Raw genomic sequence first — 5,450 nt, forward strand, 5'->3', positions numbered from 1 at the left:
CTTTACTTTTATAAAGAATATCTCTTTGGGTTTGAGACTTTAGTCTTTGCAACTTTAGGGATCTTATCTATTCACGAACAGCTTGTAACACTCCAAAGAGAAAGGAAAACTTGAAATCGCATCATATGAACCCTTTATAATTATATGTAGGATTGACATGGACAGCAGTGTAGCGCCCCCTTTGGTCTTGAAGGAAGTGAATGTGGTGAAGAAAATGGAAATGAGTTGTTGTTTTCATAGTGGTTGTGGGCAGGGAGGAAAAAGTCAAGATGTGGTGAGTGAATCAAATGCAAATGACCACCGGACTACTTCAGGGGATGTGATGGAAAACATTTAAAGTGTGACTCGCATATGACCATGGACCACACTGAAGCCTGACTTCCCATCCTATGCAGCCGTATGCCACTTCATTTGGCTATATATATATATATATATATATATAGAGTAAACATCATAAGCACATGTACTCACTGCAGCCCAATTAGTGGATGTTTGATTGACATGTTGAGCGGGCTGTTTAATCCAGGTGCAGGCAGACTGGCAGCTTCTTCACCCACCAGGCCAGAAGGTGTCTTCACTATGGGCAAGAAGTCAGCTGTGTAAGAGAAGGCAGTAAAGTATGTTCAGCAGTGGTCGCCGTGATTTTGCCAAGTAAGACATGTTCCTGGATCAACATCTTGTTGTCCAAAAATACTGTCCAAAAATATAGACTTAACCCAATCCCTACCCCTAAACCTAACACTACCAATAATTTATTCCTAAAAACAGTGTGAAATGATAGCTGATTAACAAGGGTGTAGAAGCACCTAACCCTGATTGTAAGCCTAAAACAGATATTTCCTGAAAAGTTATCCCTCAATTCTGATTGGTTGATAGGAATGTTATTCCAGGATCAACAATGATGTTGATTCAGGAACATGTTGTACTTGGTGAAATCACGGTGTGTGTGTGTGTGTGTGTGTGTGTGATTATGAGTATTTTGAAGGTTTTCCAAATCTTCAATATCTCCATTTTGCCCTGTGTGGGCTAATGACAATAGCACAGAAGGAAAGAAACAGATGTTACACAGGTGGAAATGGAGAATCAGCCCAATTAGAACAACGCAGAGCTTTATCCCAGACCCCTTCTCCGTATTTTTCAAATTCGAATTTTAATTAAATTGATTCAAATTCAGTCATGTACTATACATTGAGGTGTTTATGTTAAATCTGATCCATTCTGGGTTGTTTCCCATAAAACTTGCTGCTTAACCACTGTAGTACAATGCATCATTGGAGAAATTAACTAGCACCTCAGTTGTTTGAAACAGATTGGTTGAACAATATATATGGGACTGTTGATAAAGACATCACACGCAGGTGGTGGAGTAATAACTTTTGATTATTAATCGATTCAAGATTGCAATTAATGTAATATTATTATTGTTCATTTACACGAACAACAAAAAGCCATTTATTTTTTGTCATGTTTACATGCAGTATGTAATTGGCATACACTTTATTCCCGTATACATGTGGTTTCTTCAGTCAGTGGTTTTCTCCACAATGTAATTTATCTGAGATGCTGCAGTAACAAAGCCATTTCTAAGCCTCTAGGACTCCAGTGAACTGTGATCACATTCATATTATTCAAATGGATAAAGTGGAATCGTTTCTAATCCTGGACGTTGGTCCATGTTCATCCTGCCAAAATCACTTCATGAGTAAGGTGTAATGTTATCTAGGAATTGACAATGAACTGCACAGCAACATTCAAAGACCTCTTATACCTATGGTGTACATGACTCTATCATCAGAAAGACACTGGGCAAAATTAGCATCTATGACAGAATAGCAAGGCAGAAACCAGTGTTGACAAGAATAACATGTCTTATGAACAAATGAATCATAAGTGGAACTTGCCTGAAACATCACATATTTTTAGGGAATTTCTTTCTTTTTCCACTTTAAACTTTAAATGATTCATACAGAATTCATATAATTTTGCTTAGCATTTTGTATAAACCGTTTCTCAATGTATGTCCCTCTCCCTGGATCTGTCATCACATCCCTGTCCTCTTTTCCTGTTAATGTGTGGGTGAACAGTATCTGTGAAGATGATGAAGAACGCCAACACAATGAAAGCCACTCAAGACTTTCCACTTTGTCTCTTGCTCAAACAACCCTTTGCACTTTCACATTTTTTGTTTAGTATGTGGCCACACAGTTATTGTTGTGGGTCCTTTCTGGGTCTGTCCTCTGAAAAACCACATCAGTCATATCAGACCATATGGGCTCTGTGGTTTTGGTTGTGTTTCTTACTGTTGATGCCAAGTCCTTGATATAAGTATAGTCTATCATTTTGTGAGCTTCCTTTTTCCATTATCCTCTCAAAAAGGCAATAGCATTTGCAGAGGACACAATTAGAACTCCTGAGCAGTTGGGGCCTTTGCAAATTTCCACTTTCATAATGGTATTACAAGCAATGAAAACTTATGAAAAGAATGGCATTGGCAGAGTATACATTAGGCTACACCCTCATGGGTAGTCTGATTTCACTCATCATAATGTTTTGTAACAAAAGTAACAAGGCCATTTCTAGACCAGTGGCCCTCGATACTGTGTGTGCTGATGAACTTTAATATATCTGTCATCTTGGATGTTTTTGCTACTGAGAGACAGGCTTTTTGGATCCACCTGTGGAAGTTGTTAATGAAGAAGTCTCAGCAGCATGTGAAACAGCCACGTTCAAACCTGATGTGCTGATGTGAAAAACATCACAAACGGGACCTCTGGGAATTGCTTTCAGTATGAATTACTCAGGCATATTGTGAGTGAAAAAAGTCCTGGTGTTAAGCCATCGCCATGTGAACCCTGAAGCTGGAACTGCACTAAAGCAAATTTCTCTCTCTACTCTTCTTTTTCTTCGTTTTTAGTAGTAAGTCGTCACTAGAGGTCAGATGTCCCAGTTGCTGCCAGTAATTTTGTACTTTGCAGGTGGGTTCTCCAAGGTTAGTCAGTCAATTAGAGCAGAGTATGTAGCACAAATACAGGGTGTCCCTCAGGGATCCATCTTAGGCCCTTTGAGGTTTTCCCAAGAGGCTCAGTTTTAATTCGTAACGCATGTGTCAGGACAGCAGAGGAGTGTAACTCCCTGTTGGAAGACCACAGATCAGAGAAGTTGCTCTTTTGTGATGTTGGAGAACTATAAACAGCTATTGTAATTCACCAAACAGAGAAAAGGGGGTAGTCTTTGCATAACCCCAGTACCCTTGTTGATCCCTAATTCATTCCTCTGCTCCACGACTTTCTTTTCCTCTTCACAAGGAGGCAGGGCTTAGATGGAAGTGTGTGTTCCTCACCTAGGGAAGCATGGAAATACAATCAGAGCAAGACACTTCACCCTGGGCCCACAAGCGGGGCATCCGGCTGGACTTGTACTTATGGCAAGAAATACAGCCCATGGGTCGTTCGTAGAAACAAGAGGAAGGGTTGTCTGTGACATTGGGGGAAGAGCAGCACGGCAGAATGACAAAGCTGTCGTCTAATGAGAAAACACACTCTGGTCATAGTTTCCCCTTTTTCCTTTTTCTGTAAGAGTGGCTGCTAGCACTTAAAACTGTGAAGAAATTGCCATGATGTCCTTTGCTGTGGGAACAGCTTGAATAAATAAAGAATTAGAATTCTACCAGAAATAGTGAATCATTACTACAGCACATGCCCTGAACATCTGGGCGCTCTGTGAAGTGGTGCTGTAATATAAATGCATATGTATAGACCATATGGGTGAATTAGGTCAGTCAAGTATAGGCCATTATTGAGCATACATAGCTTACCATATCTTTATAATGTTTAGGTATATGTCCAAAGAGATTCACTAATATTGTGTCATACCTAAACCAGGTATGATCAGACTAATTATTATTATTATTATTATTATTATTATTATTATATAATTTCAAGGTATTGTTAAGAAAAAAAAATTGTTTGGTCCAAGTCCATTGAACGTTTGCATCTAAATAGCAGTACTTTGTGCCATCAACATTAGTACTGGCTTAGCAGTAGCTGCTTGTCACTATACTTAGGCAATGAATCAGAACAAGAACAATGTTTACACACACACAGAACAAGACTTGAGTTTGTCTGCCACGGATGCACTGCAAGAGATGCAAAGTATGAAAGTTTCTGAAGGCAATTTATGCAGAGATAGGTGGCTATGATAAATACAATATACTACAGTGACAAGAATAAGTTAGTGAACCCTTTGAAAATATCTGCACGTCTGTATTGATTACTCATAAAATGTGGCCTGGTATTAATTTACTTTCAATTATAGACAAACACAATCTGATGCAACTAATAACACACTTTTCATATTAAGTCATCTTAATGAATATATTAAGTAATCATTCACAGTGCAGAGTGGAGAAATTAAGTGAATCACTGAATCCTAACTTGTAGAAGTTTATTGAGCAATTTTGGACCATTCCTTCCCATAAATCTGTTTCTGTTTATCATTATTGTTGGGTTGTCTTGATAACACTGTCCTCTTTAGGTCAGGATTCACATATTTTCTTATTTTTGTGTTTTGCCTCATTGTCTTATTCATAGTTTTCACGTGACGTCACACCCTTACAGGAACGCAAAACAAGGCTTTCCTCCACTGACCGCCAGTTATTTTTATGAGGATTGCATTAAGTAGTAATGTAGTAAGACAGTGAAATGTAAAGGCCAAATTCAGCATACAACTTATTGATGATGCATACTTTGTACAGGCAATCAGATGAACCCAGAATATAAATGCAATGTGTAAAGTTTAATAATAAATGTTTTGTCATAAAAAAAAAAAAACATTATAAAGAAAACACTTAACCATTTAGCGCAGGGGTGCCCAAACTCGGTCCTGGAGGGCCGGTGTCCTGCAGAGTTTAGCTCCAACTTGCCTCAACACACCTGCTACAAAGTTTCTAGTATGTCTAGTAAGAGCTTGATTAGCTGGTTCAGGTGTGTTTAATTGGGGTTGGAGCTAAACTCTGCAGGACACCGGCCCTCCAGGACCGAGCTTGGGCACCCCTGATTTAGCGCATAGCGTTCATATTCCGGGCTCATTTGCTTGCCTGTATAAAGCATGCATCATCAATAAGGAGTGTACTGAATTTGATCTTTTAATATCACTGTTTAAAGGCACTTTAAAGGGGTGGTTCAGTGTTTTTTTTAGGCTTGATTGTGTTTATGGGGTGCAGTCTAACATGTGTTAATCCTTTGTTTTTTAAGAAACACATTCTTTTTCACATAATTTACCTTTATTCCACACCGCTCTGTCACTTCTCTGAGAAACGCGCTGATCAATTTCCGTGCAGAGCAGGGGACGCGAGGAACAGTGAACCGCTGCTTTAGAATATTGATTTTGAAACTTGTGAATCCATTAGAATTGTTAGAAGACAGAATCGCGATTCATATATGAATAGATTT

General features: G+C 38.8%; 1 protein-coding gene across 3 annotated transcripts in view; it reads left to right on the forward strand.

Annotated features, from left to right (window-relative positions):
* Nucleotides 1–5,450, forward strand: part of LOC107730008 (bone morphogenetic protein 6-like) — a 55,609-nt gene that overhangs the window by 27,729 nt on the left and 22,430 nt on the right. The gene's annotated exons all lie outside the window — the stretch shown is intronic.

Source organism: Sinocyclocheilus rhinocerous, unplaced genomic scaffold, assembly GCF_001515625.1.
Source record: "Sinocyclocheilus rhinocerous isolate Xijiao unplaced genomic scaffold, SAMN03320098_v1.1 scaffold969, whole genome shotgun sequence".
NCBI lineage: Eukaryota > Metazoa > Chordata > Actinopteri > Cypriniformes > Cyprinidae > Sinocyclocheilus > Sinocyclocheilus rhinocerous.